Source organism: Halichoerus grypus, chromosome 6 (assembly GCF_964656455.1).
Source record: "Halichoerus grypus chromosome 6, mHalGry1.hap1.1, whole genome shotgun sequence".
Classification (NCBI taxonomy): Eukaryota; Metazoa; Chordata; class Mammalia; order Carnivora; family Phocidae; genus Halichoerus; species Halichoerus grypus.
Genome location: NC_135717.1, coordinates 14,209,443 through 14,225,972, shown reverse-complemented (window position 1 = coordinate 14,225,972; position 16,530 = coordinate 14,209,443). Strand labels below are relative to the sequence as shown.

General features: G+C 38.1%; 1 protein-coding gene across 3 annotated transcripts in view; it reads left to right on the top strand.

Annotated features, from left to right (window-relative positions):
* The window catches only part of CALN1 (calneuron 1), a 418,542-nt gene that overhangs the window by 177,629 nt on the left and 224,383 nt on the right, over positions 1-16,530 (top strand). The window lies entirely within an intron of this gene.

The window sequence follows — 16,530 nt, the reverse complement described above, 5'->3', positions numbered from 1 at the left end:
GTGCAAGCTGTTGGGGCCATAAGCAGAGGGTCCCAAACCTGGTGCACGTCGGACCACACCCAGGGGGTGTGCTTAAAACAAAAAAAACCAGAGCAGTAGAATCAGAAACCACAGGGTGGGGCCTGGAAGCATGAATCCTGTAACAATCTCATCAAGTTACGGACAGCAGTGTGTCCATTGATGTAACCGGGGGACCTTTGGCTGAAAGAAAAATCTAAAGCTTGAGAGAAGTCTTCAAGCCTGTGGATATTTGTATGAGCAAGAAGGTCTGAGTAAGAAGTAAATGCCTGTAAGGCAGAGAAGGAGCTTTTCCTTTGGGAATTTGATGAAGCAAGAGGACAGTCGGTGGTCATTCAGCCCTGCCTGAAAGCAAAGAGGCCCTCCCAGACAGAGCTCACACCTACATAGATGCCCCAGCTTTCTCCCTCCTCCATCTCTGGGACCTGCAGAATAGGCATCACCTCGGAGTTTGCTCAAAATGCATCACCTCAGAGTTTGGTTAAAATCCACCCCAGACCTGCTGATTCTGAGCCTGCATTTTTTTTTTTAAGATTTTATTTATTTGTCAGAGAGCGAGAGAGAGAGAGCACAAGCAGGGGGAGCAGCAGAGGGAGAGAGAGAGAAGCAGACTCCCCACTGAGCAGGGAGCCGGATGCGGGACTTGATCCCAGGACCAAATAAATCTGAGCCTGCATTTTTTTTTAAATTTTTTTATTGTTATGTTAATCCCCATACATTACATCATTAGTTTTTGACGTAGTGTTCCATGATTCATTGTTTGTGCATAACACCCAGTGCTCCATGCAGAACATGCCCTCCTCAATACCCATCACCAGGCTAACCCATCCTCCCACCCCCCTCCCCTCTAGAACCCTCAGTTTGTTTTTCAGAGTCCATCGTCTCTCATGGTTCTTCTCCCCCTCCGATTTCCCCCCCTTCATTCTTCCCCTCCTGCTACATTCTTCTTCTTCTTTTTTTCTTTCTTAACATATATTGCATTATTTGTTTCAGAGGTACAGATCTGAGATTCAACAGTCTTGCACAATTCACAGCGCTTACCAGAACACATACCCTCCCCAGTGTCCATCACCCAGTCACCCCATCCCTCCCACCCCACCCCCCACTCCAGCAACCCTCAGTTTGTTTCCTGAGATTAAGAATTCCTCGTATCAGTGAGGTCATATGGTACATGTCTGTCTCTGATTGACTTATTTCGCTCAACATAATACCCTCCAGTTCCATCCACGTCGTTGCAAATGGCAAGATCTCATTCCTTTTGATGGCTGCATAATATTCCATTGTATATATATACCACATCTTCTTTATCCATTCATCTGTTGATGGACATCTTGGCTCTTTCCACAGTTTGGCTATTGTGGACATTGTCTGAGCCTGCATTTTAACAAAAGTCCCAGGTGGTTCATAGACATGGGGAAATTTGAGGAGTGCTAGTCTAGGGCACACTTTGAAAAGGAGGAAGCCAACCCAACCATGTTTCCTCATTTGAGGATCTCTTCACAGAGTGCAGCCCCTCCCTAGTCTCCTCCCAGAAACTCAATGTGCAGGGATTTGAAATTCACAAAGCCCAAGTCCTGTTGGAGGTCAGTTACAGGGATGTATCCAAATATTTGCATTTGTGAATAAGCATAAATAGCATTAAACTAATATACATTTCACTCTGTGTTAGTGAATTATTGCTGAATTTACTTTGATCTTGCTGTGCTAAGTCTTAACTGGGTGATGATAACAATGACCAACATTTATGTCATGCTCACCATGCCCCCAGTAACAGTAGAATAGCGGTAATACTCGCTAATACGTGCAGAGTCTTCACCATGGGCCACACTCTGTTCAGGCACTTTATTTATTAACTTATTTGTCCTCATATCAGCCGTAAGTACTGAGTAGTCTGATTCTCATTTCGTAGGTGAGAAAAATGAACTACAGAGGTTTCACATTACTTGCCCAGTTCACGCTGCTAGTAAGAGCCATATGAATCTAAGATCTTAACCATATATCTTTTTTTATTTTTATTTTTTAAAGATTTTATTTATTTATTTGATAGAGAGACAGAGCCCATGTAGGCAGAGGAAGAAGCAGGCTCCCCGATGAGCAGGGAGCCTGATGTGGGGCTCAATCCCAGGACCCTGGGATCATGACCTGAGCTGAAGGCAGATGCTTAACTGACTGAGCCACCCCGGTTGCCCCCTTAACTACATATCTTGTAGATACATTCTTCTTTTTGTGATTTTAGTAGGTACAGGTCACTTACGGTGACAACAGGACATTGAAGCAGTGACCGAACAGAGCACACATACACATGCACATACTCGAGAGTCATGATATCACCTAGGTATTTTAAACCTATATGTGAATATATTGGTTACCAATTCCTGCTCCAGATCGTCTCCTGCTGTCACCTTTGGCTGGATGATAAAATCCAGCCACTCCTCAGGTTACACTTGCATGAGTCAAGCCTGACCCTAGAACAAAGTCTGTGAATTAAAGATGGTGTCTTTGGGTTTCTCATTGCTTTAACGAGGGGAATCATATTTAGGTCCTCTTGGGATATGTAGTGGTGGTGGATGTTCATGAAAAATCTACTCCAACGTTCCCATCTCCCGAAACAATTCCTTCTGTGTTAACCCAGGAAAAGTCCACCATCTTAATCTTATTGACAGTTGGCCACACTGAATCCCAAGTTTCAGCTAAGACCGAACTGTTTGAGCCACTTCTAGCTACTCAAGCCAGCGTTCATAATAAAAACAATTTCTGGTGTGGGTACCCATTTCAGTAAGAGCCTCCTCAGCCGTTATTATATTCTCTCTCCCTTGTTTTAACACCCTGGAATCCATGGCTACACCTGTCCCCTGGGGTTACACTGATAGAAATTAGCAGCATCTCACCTCTCTGCGTTCTCCCATAGCAGACTTGAAACTCCTGGGATGTCCTGATCTGATCATAATCATGGGTGTAAAGGCAGCAAAATGTGGTGGGAGTAGATATTGAAAATAGGCAGCCCCTTTCAAAGAAGCTGCCTCAGCTGTTTCTTCCAGGTCTTCAAGCTGGTCTTGGCTGAGCTCAGGGAGATATCAGAGAGGGTGTGAGGGAGACTAGGGCATTCTGTTTTCTGAGTTCACCCAGAAGTCCCCCTTCCAAGTCATCGGTCCCACACCTTTCCAATCAGTGTGCTAAATTTTATATCAGAGATCTGGGGAGTCTGTGACCTCAACTTACCACCCTGCAGACCACACAATTAAACTTGGGGCCTTCCCTGCAGTTACAGGAAGTGAGTGATAATTTGGGGCCAACCTGAAAACACCCTTGTTCTCTGTGACCAGAGCTGAGAGTTTCATGGCCTGAGCTTGTCTGTCTGTCTGTCCTTCCTTCCTTCCTTCCTTCTTTACTTCCTTCTTTCCTTCCTTCCTTCTTTCCTTCCTTTCCATCCTCCCTTCCTTTTTTTTAAAGATTTTATTTCTTTATGAGGGAGATAGAACAAGCAGGAGTGGGGAGAAAGGGGCGAGGGAGAAGCAGACTCTCTGCTGAGCAGGGAGCCCAACACTGGGCTCGATCCCAGGATCCTGGGACCATGACCTGAGCTGAAGGCAGGTGTTTAACCGACTGAGCCATCCAGGCGCCCCTTGTTTTTTCTTTCAAGGGCACTCAGAAGCAACCATCCACCCCCCCAAGTCCTTGTAGTCATTGTTGCTAAAGTAAAGGTCAAACATTGGAGCTACATGGGTCTTTAGAAACCTTGCTTTTGATAATTATTTTATCCAAAAGAAACCACAGGTGACAATTAATTATGATGCCAGTCATGCCAAGGATACCAGTATCCCATTTTTCACTGGCAAGAAGGTCAACACTTCTATTCTTTTTTTTTTTTTTAAAGATTTTTTTATTTATTTGACAGAGAGAAAGACAGCCAGAGAGGGAACACAAGCAGGGGGAGTGGGAGAGGGAGAAGCAGGCTTCCCAAGGAGCAGGGAGCCCGATGCGGGGCTCGATCCCAGGACCCTGGAATCATGACCTGAGCCGAAGGCAGACGCTTAACGACTGAGCCACCCAGGCGCCCCAACACTTCTATTCTTAAAGAACAGTGACAAGCAAACCACTTTTTTGTAGTTTGCTCCTGGTGGTTTGCTCCTGGTACCCCACACTGTATCATGAAAACAGAAACCATGCTGGACTCCTAGAAGCAAGAGTATTATCTGGAGCACAAGAACCTGCTTACAGTCCTTCATACATAAATAACATTTCTCTCAGGCTAGGTTTACCAAAATGAATACGTGAGAGAGCCTGTCTCAGGACACCCTGACCAGTGTAGAGTATTATTTAACAAGTCATTGCTTATATGATTGATGAAAAATGGCGGTTCATTTTACTCTTTTTGTTCTATCTCGTGAGATGATATATTTTTTCATAGGTTGATTGGGTTTTTCCTTTTGAGGATTGCCTGTTTTTGGGGGGCAGGAGTGGAATCTGTTTCAGTAAGGAGAGGCTAATTTATGTGGCCATAATAAATAAATCCCCCAAATACCAATGGCTTCATGTCACAAAATAAAAGTTATCACTCATGGGATATGTCCATTGTGAGTTGGTTGGGTGTTTCCTCTTTGTCATCCTCACTCAAGAGTCCCGGCCGAGGGAGGCTTCTGTCTGTTTCTAGGATAGCTGTAGTAAGGGAAAGAGACCAAGTGGACCACATAGCGATTCCTGAAGTTTTTGGTCACTTCTGTTCACTTTCTTCTTAGCTAAAGCAAGTCACATGGTTGTGCCTAATATCAAGGGGTTTGGGGAAGTAGAATCCAACTACATGCCCAGAAGGGATTGAACTGGAAATTATTTGCTGAGCAACACTCACGATGATCTAAGGACTTGGGGCTTTTCTTTTTCTTTTTTATCAGAGTGTTACATTTATTGTAAAATATTTATCTCAGGGAAAACTTCTAGAAATTCTATAAATAGGGGCAGAAATGATTGTCATGGAGATTTTACACAATCCTTTCGGAATGATCAAGTAGATAAAACTAAGTAACAATTTGAATGACATTGAATATGTGTGTATATGAGTATGTGTAGGTGTGTCTGTGTAATATAAATTTTGTGCTCCAAAAAAGTGAATATCCTTCTTTTTTGAGCAATTCTTGAACATTAACAAAACTTAGCTAGGTATTAGACCACAAGACCACCTAACTAAATTCCAAAGGACGCACATCCTTTGGCTGTAATGCAATAAACCAGAAATTAATAAAAGTTTGAATAAGGATCCCTCCCACTTGGAATCTAAAAATTAAAAACCAAAAACCTTTCAATTTAATGAATAATTCCAAGACTCTTGGGAAAAAATGCAATAAATTGACAAATATAGCATATTTAATGGAGAATTAAATAGAGCTGCCACTAAAATAAACTGGAAATGAAAAAAATATGAGAGATTTAAAAAAGAATACTTAATACAGTTTTGTAAAAATACATTTGAACATCTACATGGAATGGAGATTTTTTCTGGAAAATAATACATTATTGAAATGGATTCAAGCCCAAGTAAGTAGTCTAAATTGGAAGTTGCATACTTGCAGCCTTTCCAGCCAAATGCAGCTTACAGCCCTGTTTTATTGGGCTCACACCTCATTTTATAAAGCAGAAAATCTCATATTAAAAACATGCACTTCTCTCTTCTCTTAAAATCTTGGAGAATTTAACAAGATTAGACCTGAACTCCTTCACTATAATAATTTGGTGGACTTGAGTAGCTGTCTACTCTAGGCAGGGCAAATCCCACAGTCTCCACCGTTCCTTACTGTCTTACACATGCCTGCCCCCTTTTGATAGACTAGCTTGGTCCCTGGGACTTTGGAGTATGGCACTCTGCCTGAATTTTGGACCAGGGAATGATGAGGGGATCTTCCACTGATATGGCGATTCATTCTTCTTTTCCTTTAGTTGTTGTTGTTGTTTTTTAGGGTTTTATTTATTTATTTGAGAGAGAGAGAGCATAAGCAGCAGGAGGCGTAGAAGGAGAGGGAAACAAGCAGACTCCCTGCTGAGCAGAGAGCCTGATGTGGGGCTCGATCCCAGGACCCTGAGATCATGACCTGAGCAGAAGTCAGATGCTCAACTTACTGAGCCACTAGGTGCCCATCCTTTCCTTTAGTTTTAATTCTGCATTTTGGGGTTTGTTTTATTTTCCTGTGCTTTTTTTCTGTTTTGCTTATTGTCATTTCCAGCAGCTTCAGTAGACTACTTGCTTTATTTTAATTTTTTATTATTTAATAATTAAGGCAACTAAGACAGGAAATTTGCCACTGAGAAGAGCGTTAGTAACGTCTTTCATCTTTTAGTTGTTTTCTTGTTTCACTGTTTGCTTTACAATATTTTATCGTATATTTTCATTCCCTCTGCTTCTCTGCAGATTTTTTAGGAAAGTGTTTTATAATTTCCAAGTCGCTGGAATTTTAAGTTTACATTAAAATTTTCTATTTTTATTACATTGTGGAAAGTAAACGTGACCTGCTATTTGGGAGGATTTTCTTTGTAACCGAGAATATGCGCTTTTATGAAGGTATCGTGTCTGTGGTATAAGGCTTTCATATATGCATAGAAGTTATCTTCATATTACCTGTATCTCCTCCATCTGTATTTTTGGTTATTTTATCTGAGATAAGTTACTTTGATGTGTTGAATTCTCCCACTGCTGTTGCCATGCTTCCTTGGTTTACTTCCAACAATTTTTATTTCGATTTTCTATGCTCTGTCTGCCCTCATAGTAGCTTTTATCTTTTATCAATGTAAACGTTCTTTAGATGCTTTTGAGTTATACTTTTGCTTTCTGTTAATTTTTGCCACATAACCTTTTTGCCCATGTTTGGGTAACATTTATTGTTAAGTGCGGTCATTGGGGGACATTCACCATTATACAGCTTCTTCCAGGAACATAGTCCGGTGCCCTTTCTGTGAGAAATTTTTACACAACATATGCCATGCTGTTTTAATTTTTAATTATTCTGAGAGCCTTTTTATGGGCAAGCTTAACCTATCATTTATTTCAGAACTTTTATGTTGGGTCTTAATTCTGTCATTTTGTGTTATGCTGGTTTCCATGTGTATTATTTGTCTTTTTAAACTACAATGGGTTTTTTAAATTGAGGTATATCTGGCATACAACATTATATTAGTTTCACATGTACAACATAATGATTCAATATTTGTATATATTGTGAAATGATGACGGCAATAGATCCAGTTAACATCCATCACCATACATAGTTATAATTTTATTTTCTTGTGATCAGAACTTTTTAAATCTACTCCCATAGAAACTTTAAATTATGTAATACAGTATTATTAACAATAGTTATCATGCTGTACATTGTATCCCCATGACTTATTTATTTTATAACTGAAAGTGTGTACCTTTAACCACCTTTACCCATTTCACCCAGCTCCCCATCCCCCACCTTTGGCAACCACCACCAGTCTGTTATCTGGATAGATTGATCTGTCTGTCTGTCTGTCTATCTGTCTACCTACCTATCTGTCTATCCGTCCATCCATCCATCCATCCACACATACATACCACATTTTCTTTATCCATTCATCCATTTGGGTGGACATTTGGGTTGTTTCCATGTCTTGACTGTTCTACATAATGCTGCAGTGAACACGGAGGTGCATATATCTCTTCAAGTTAGTGTTTTCATTTTCTTCAGATAAATACCCAGACGTGGGATTGCTGAATCATATGGTAGCTCTATTTAAATTTTTCAAGGAGGGGCGCCTGGGTGGCTCAGTCCATCAAGCGTCTGCCTTCAGCTCAGGTCATGATCCCAGGGTCCTGGGATCGAGCCCCACATCGGGCTCCCTGCTCAGCGAGGAATCTGCTTCTCCCTCTCCCTCTGCCTGCTGCTCCCCCTGCTTGGGATCTCTCACTCTCACTCTCTCTCTCAGATGAATGAATGAATGAATGAATCTATCTATCTATCTTTCTTTAAATTTTTCGAGGAACCTCCATACTGTTTTCCATAGTGGCTGCACCATTTACAAGCCAACTAACAGTGCATGAAGGTCCCTTTGCTCCACATCCTCACCAACACTTGTTATTTTGTTGGTAATAGCCATGCTAGCAGGTGTGAGGTGCTGATTCACTGTGCTTTTGATTTGCATTCCCCTGACAATTAGTGATGTTGAGCAACTTTTCATGTACTTGTTGGCCATCTGTAGGTCTTCTTTGAAAAAAAAATACCTATTAATATCCTCTGCCCATGTTTGAATTGGATTGTTTGGGTTTTTGCTGTTGAGTTGCATGAGTTCTTTTTATATTTTGGAATATTAACCCCTTATCAGATATACGATTTGCAAATATTTTCTCCCATTTGATCGGTTGCCTTTTCCTTTTATGGATAGTTTCCTTTGCTGTGCACAAAGGTTGTTTTTTTTTTCCTTTAAATATTCTCGCAGTTGTTTGGGAGGCAGATATCCTCCTTTCCCTTTTTCTAGTAATGTCCGAAAAGGTTTGGTGAATTTATCTCTAACATCAGTTACAAATTAATAACAGTCCTTTTTTATGGAAGATGAGAAATTAAATGTTTACCCCCTTTCTCTTTTCTAGTCTTTGTTAATTTCAATATATGGTAATTATAAATGTACTTCCCCTCCTTTTATTTTTATAATTTTCATTATTTTCAGTTTTAAAGAATATTATCAGTTTTATGACCATTTTGAAACAATTATTTTGCCTTTACATTTATCTGATTTCAGTGCTTATCCCCTGTCATATTTACCTCATTTTCTGTTTCTTTTTTAAAAATTAATATATATCTGTTCTGACATAAAATTTCCAAAATCTCCTTTTTTTTTTTTTTGTCCCCAGGAAGTTTACCTCAACCCTACATCTGAGTATGTTAAGTCTGAGAATATTTCTCTTGACACAAACAACTTGATTTAGGTGCTGAATTCTTGAATTTTGGCCTCTTTTAAAGTCCAATGATTTCTACTCCATTATTTTGGGGTCTTAATGTCAAGAAGCTCGTGGCCATCCTATCGTTTATTTCTTGCGAACAACCCACTTTGGGGCGACGTCATCATTGTCATCAATGAAGGATGAACTTCTCACCAGTCCGTTTCCTTCTCTGGGTTGTTGCTGTTCATGGTGGTTGGAGCGATGGTGGTCCCTGTTCTTAGGGCTCCTTGTGATGTGATTCACACTCTCCATGTTTAGACTGAGTTTTTTTCCTAGAAAACATTTTTTTTTTTTTTGACCTTTTTGTTTTCTTTTTTGCTCCATAGATGTTAATCTCTCTTTCTAGCCTCATGTGCAGGTTCGATCCTGGGCTGTGGTCTCCACATTTTTCCCTCATAGATGTCCGTTCTCCATCTTTTTCTTCAGTATTCTGTATTTCATATATATATAATGATATATATATATATATCTTTTATATATATTATATCAAAGGATATCTATCTTTTCTTTTTCACTACTTCAAGGCTTTCCAGTGATCACTGCATTTTATCCCTGTAACCATGCTTTCTCATGTCTGTGTATTCTTTTCCTCTTGTTTTTCTAATTTGAAATCCTCTGTGTTGTTGAGGAAATAAACTGGATACCTCCCAAACATTCTTTGGTAAATCTGTTTGACAGTGAGGTAGCTGATGAGTTTTGAGACAATTGCTGGTGACTTTTGAACCACCACATTCACTCACAGGTCGCTAGGTTTTCAGAGTAGAGGCAGATCCAGCTTGTCCAGGGCTGATTCGGGGTCAGGCTGGACTAGGTTCCAGCAGAGATGAGCTCAGAAGAGCAGTTGGATCCCTTTCAGCACCAAGCAGAGAATGGGGTGATGTGAGGGAATTATATTTAGGAACCTAGGAAATGGAAGAGAAAGCTGAGTAGGTGTCTCTTGTGGTCCCGGTATGCTTGGGGTCCCTATAAAAAATGCTCCCTGAAATTTCCTGATCTGCACTATGTGGGGTCCCTGTTTTGTTTTGTTGTTGTTGTTGTTTTCTTTTTCTTCCTTATTTCATTCAGTGGGTATAGCTGTTAGATCAAATAATGCTGGTAATCTCAGACATTTTTTTTCTTGTGTCTTTTTTTAATGGAAGCATCCCCAGAGTTTGAACTTAAACTTGCAAATGGCCTTGATTGCTGTTTGAGATGGATAATTATTAGTTATAATGGTAAGGTAATATCCAATTCTTGGTTTACTTTTTTTTCTTTAAATCAGTAGTGGCTATTAAGTAACTTTTTGGCATCTACTGAGATAATCATATAGTGTTTATTATTTTGCCTGCTGGTGATATTATTTGATTGGATTTACTAAAATTAAAAAAACTCCTGCAGTTCAGGGATGAGTCCTCCTTACTTAAAATGAGTTTCTCTCTCGATATCCTGTTGTGTTTGTCTAGCTGTGTTTTATTTTTTAAGTTTTGCTTATACATCTATAAAAAATAATTGATCTATTGCCTTTTCTTTCCATTTGGTAGGTTTTTATATCAGGGTTTTGCTGAACTTATAAAGGTATTTGGGAGTTTTCCATCTTTTTATGCAGTAGAAGAGATTATAAAAAATCACTTTTGAATATTTGAACACATTCCTGTAAAAATCATGTAAACGTAAAAGAGTTTGGGGTGTTCTTTACCAGTATGTAGTTTATATCATATTTACTAACCTATTCAAATGATCCTTTTCCTTAGTCAATTTGATTTTGTTCCCAGAAATTGCCCATTTCTTTTGGATTTCAAATGTGTTAATATAAATTTCTGCTTGTCATTCTTTATATTTTATTGTCCTTTAATTCTGTAAATATATCATCTTTGTGACTTCTAATTTTATATATGCTTCTCTTTTTTCTTAATTTTGATTTCCAGATGATCTTCCTTGCAGAAATTTTTTTTCTCCAAGAATTGTCTTTTTTTTAATAATTTTTTTTTTCCTTTTGAGAGACAGAGAGAGCATGAGAGCAGGGTGGAGGGGCAGAGGGGGAGAAAGAATATCAAGGAGACTCTGCACTGAGTGCGGAGCCTGATGCGGGGCTTGATCTCAGGACCCTGAGACCATGATCTGAACCGAAATCAAGAGTCCATTGCTTAACTGACTGAGCCACCCAAGTGTCCCCACTGGTCTTGATTAGCAGTGAGATTAGTTCAGTATTTGGACAGGGGGTTTACACTGTGGATTTTAATTGTGCTAATAGTTTTTAGTTTTGTTGTATTTTTTCCTCATTTCCCCCAGCTTCCTTTTCATCTCACCTGTACCAACAGAGTTCTATTTTTTAATTGTCTCCTAATTCAAACACTATACAGTATACTGTTGTTCAGGTTGATGAGTTTTGACAGTTATCTATAGCAGTGTAACTCACACCCCAGTGAAGATTAAAACAAAAAAATTCCTTGACAAATTCTTTTTCCCACTCCTGTGGCTTAGATATTCATTTCTTAATAGTGTCTTTTTTTTTTTTTTTTAAGATTTTATTTATTTATTTGACAGAGAGAGACATAGCGAGAGAGGGGACACAAGCAGGGGGAGTGGGAGAGGGAGAAGCAGGCTCCCCGCAGAGCAGGGAGCCCGATGTGGGACTCGATCCCAGGACCCTGGGATCATGACCTGAGCCAAAGGCAGTCGCTTAACCGACTGAGCCACCCAGGCGCCCGATCGTGTCTTTTGATTAGCAGACATTTTAAGTTTGATTTAAGCCAATTTATCACTTTTTTTCCTTTGGAGTTTAGTGCTTTTTGATTTCCAGCTAAAAAATATTTTTCTGCCTCAATGTTATAGAAATATTTGACTGCATTTTCTTCTAGAAGATTTATGGTTCTTTCACATTTGGGTCTGTGATCCACATGAAATTAGTTTTTGTGGAAGGAGCATGGTACAAGTTGAGATTCTGTTTGCCTTGCACAAATTTTCAGTTATTCTAAGCACAGTTTGTTAAAAAGACTTTGTTTCCTCTTTGAATTGACCTGGAACCTTGATTGGATATTGATTGAGCATCGATGTGGCAGTTCTTGGATTCTCTGTTCTGTTCTACTGATCTGTGTGCTCTGTTCTGTACATTAACCCCATAGTGTGCTGATTCCTATAGTTTTATGCTGTCTTGAAATCAGGAAGTGTGAGTATATAGTATATTTCCATAACTGTCATGGTTATTCTAGATCCTTTGCATTTCCACACAAATTTAAAAATCTTCTTGTCAGTTTTATCAACAAAATGATCTGGGGTTTGTATTCCAATTGTGTGAAATCTATGGATACATGTTAACAGAATGAACATACTAACAACAGTAAGGCTTCCAATCTGCAAAGGGTATGTCTTTTCATTTTTTTTTTTTTAGCTCCCAACAATGTTTTGTCTGTTTCATTGTGCACATCTTTCATTAGACTTACTCCTGGGTACTTGATGATTTTTTATGCCATTGTACATTGTACGGTTTTTAATATCACTTTTAGATTGTTTGCTACCATTATGTAGAAAAACAGTTGTTGCTTTTTCGACAAATTTTATTTTCTTTTATCTTAATAGCTTCTACAGGATTTTCTACAGACTCAAAGATGTCTCTGACAGTTTTAATTCTTCCCTTCTCAGTTTTATGTCCTTTATATTTCTTTTCTTGCCTTCTTGCACCAGCTAGGATTAATTAAAGTGGTAAGAGGAGACGCTTTTATTTCTTCGTTGATCTTAGGGAACATCTTTCACCACTTAGCATGTAGTTAGCTGTAGACTTTTTGTTGATGCTATGCTTTCATCAGATTGAAGAATTCCCTCTACTTCAGATGCTGCAAGTTTTCATCTTGAATAGGTATTGAATTCTTTCAAATACTATTTCTACATCTGTTAAAATGATCAGTTTTTTTCTGATCTTCTGTCAGTGTAGTGAATTATATTGATAGATTTTCACACATTAAACAAACCTCATGTTCCTAGAATTACACCATACTTTGTCATTTTGTATTTTCCTTTTCAGACACTGCTGGATTTTATTTGATAATTATTTTGTTAAGGATTGTTGCATCTGTGTTCATGAAGTATATTGGTCTGTAATTTTCTTAAATTGTCCTTGTCAGGGTTTGGCAGTAGGTTTATGCTGGCTCCGTAAAATGAATTGGGGAGTGTTTTGTGTTTCTTTTCCTTCCCCTCTTCAATATTCTGGAAGAATTTGTATAAGATTGGCATTTTTCTTCCTTATATGTTTATTTGAAGCCATCTGGACCTGCAATTTTCTTTGTTAGAAGGATTTTTTCCCCTAGTATTATATCATAAAAGTTTTCAATCATGCAGAAATATTGAATGACGTGAACATCTATAAACTCATTCACTGATCTTACAGTACTTTATCGTATACCTATTGAGATGAATAGGTATATGATAAAGCAAATTTTATGATTCCATAAAAGCTTCTCGATGAGAAGCTTTTTATTGTAAAGTACTTTCTTTGAAGTCATAGAGCTATTTAGATATTCTATTTCTTTTTGCATTAGTTTTTGTCACTTTTGTATTTTAAGAAATGTGTTCATATTAGTAAATTGTCAAATTTATTGACATAAATTTCTCTTAACATTTCTGAATTATCCTTTTACTATCCACAGGATCTTTCATTCCTAATATTGTTAATTGCTTTTACTCTGTTTTCTCTTCATCAGCCTTTTAAGAGGATTTTCTTAATACATTTTAAAACTAACTTCGACTTTGATAATTCTCTCTATTGTTTGTTTTTATTTTATTGATTTCTGCTTTTCTTTTTAAATTTTTTTTTCAAGTTACTTGGATTTAATTTGCTCTTCCTAACTGGTTAGAGTGGAAGCTCAGATCATTCGATTTTAAACCTCTTTTCTAATACATGTATTTAAAGCCTTAAAGCTTCAGCTACATTCTATAAATTCTTTAAAAAAACATTATAGTAGACATTATTACATGTTCAGAGAATTGGGTCTGATTTGAATAGACAAAAGAAGTGAGACAGACTAACATTGATCGCCAGCTTCCTTCATGTGGTTAGGAGGCATATATCCATTTTACAGATGAGAAAACCAAGAGCATATTAGTTCATGTCTTGCCCAAGAAGCCACAGAGCTGGTAAATAACAGGGCTGGGATTTCACCTCTAGCCTTTCTGGCCTCCCACTCTGCTGCCACCCAGAAAAGACAGATCCTGGAATGTTGTAATAACGTGAATGACAACAATGCTAGCAATTACTTGCTTCTACAGAGTATTTGAAAGTTTGGAAAGTGTCCTCACACCTCTTTCCTCTCATCTGCTTTTCCAGCATTCTTGTAATGACCAGTATGGGTGGGTGCAGGGCTGCATAGTTGGGTTGTGTCTTGGGAGAAAAGGGGACTAGAGAGAGAGGAGGCCATGCCCTGCTTTTCCAGGCCACATAAAGAAAGCTTTGTTGTCTTCTGGCATTCGAGATATTTCTCATTCCATAAATCACGATGTGTTGCTTTTTTCATTGTCAGTGTGTAGTATTTTCTAATGCCCAAGTGCGTTTTCCTTCCTTCCTTCCTTCCTTCCTTCCTTCCTTCCTTCCTTCCTTCCTTCCTTTCTCTTTCTTTCTTTCATTCATTCATTCATTTTTCTTTACTTTTGACTTCCTGGGCTGGTTAGAAATATCATGCTTAGTTTCTAAACAATAGAGATGTTATAGAAATCTTACTGTCATCATTAAATATCATCTAGGTATATTATGGTTATCATTGCCATCAGAAGACATACCTTGGGTGAATTTGATCCTTTGAAATTTACCATGTCCTTTTTTATGGCCCAGCATTTGGTTCCCTGTGCACTTGAAAAGAATGTGTATTTTGTATTATTGGGTGCAATATTCTATAAATGTCAGTTACATAAAACTGGTTGGTAGTGTTCAGATTTCTATATCTTTATTGAATTTTTTTCTTCTTTTATCAGTTACTGTCAGGAGGTGTTAAATTCTCCAACTATTGGGGCGCCTGGGTGGCTTAGTCAGGTCTCGGGATCCTAGGATCCAGCCCTGCATCTGGCTCCGTGCTCAGCAGGGAGTATGCTTCAGGATTCTCTTTCTTCCTCTGTCTCACCCCCCCCCTTTTTCTCTCTCAAATGAATGAATAAATCTTAAAAAAAGATTTCTCCATTTGGGCTTGTCTATTTCTCCCTTTAGTTCTGCAACTTTTGTGTGTTTTTTGATGCACTATTATGAGACGCAAGCACATTAGAAATTGTGGTGTTTTCTTTATACATTTCTTTATAAATCTTTATCGTAATGAAATGTTTGATAATACGGTTTGTCTTGAAGTCTACAGCTGTATTGTTAGTGTGTGTATGGTTTACTTTTCAGCTGTTTTACTTTCCACTTGTCACTGTCTTTATATTTATTATAAGCTGCAAATAATTGGGTCTCCTTTTTATCCAGTCAGCTAATCTTTTAAATTAGTGTCTATTTATGACTTATGTAATTATTAGTAAGGTTTTATTTAAGTCTGCCATATTGATGCATGTTTCCTATTAGAAACGCGTACTCTGTGTTCTCTTTCTCCTTTCTTGCCATCTTTTGCTTGAAAGGAGAGTGTTGAAGTCTTTCTATTTTTTCATTATTTTCCTTCGTATATGTGTATTTATTGGTCACTCTAGAGATTACAACATGCAATAACTTACCACATTTTTTCTTCAAATAATCTTATGCTACTTCATGAACAATGTAAGAGCCTTGTAACATATAAATGTATGTTGTCATGTATTTTGCTTCTCCATATAGTATAGTATATCTATCAACATTTTACCTTTTCTGGTGCTCTTTCTTCCTTCTTGCATATTTGAGGTTTCTTTTGGCTTCATTTCCTTTCAATGTAAAGGTGTTCTGTTAGCATTTCTTTTGCTGCATTTCTGTCAGAGAAGAATACTCTCAGCATTTCACTGACAAAATGTCTTTTTCTTTTCATTTTTTATACTTTTATGGTGATAAAACACATGTAACATAAAATTCACCATTTTAAGCACTTTTAAGTGTATAACGCACTAGCATTAAGTACATTTATGGAATTACACAACCATCACCACTGTCTTTTTCCAAAACTCTTCCATCATCTTAAACAGAAACTCTGTAACTGTTAAGCAATAATTTCGCATTACCCCAACCTCTGGTAATCTTGAGTTTGCTGTCTGTATGAATTTGCCTATTCTAGATACATGTGGAATCACACGATATTTGCCCTTTTGTGGTTGACCTAATTGACTTAGCTTAACGTTTTCAAGGTCCATCCGTGTTGTAGTGGGTATCATTAGAACTTCATTTCTTATTATGGCTGAGTAATATTCTGTTGTATGTCTGTAGCACATTTTTTAAAATCTATTTATCTGTTTATGGACATTTGGGTTATTTCTACCTATGAATATGCCGGAGTGAACATGAGCACATCGGTATTTGTTTGAAGAAAACGTCTTTATTTTATCTTCATATTTAGATGATAGGTAAAAGGTGGACCATTCTAGGTTAACAGTTTTGTGTTTCTTTGGGTATTTGGAACATTTCATTTTATTAGCTTCTGGCCTCCATTGTTCCTGAT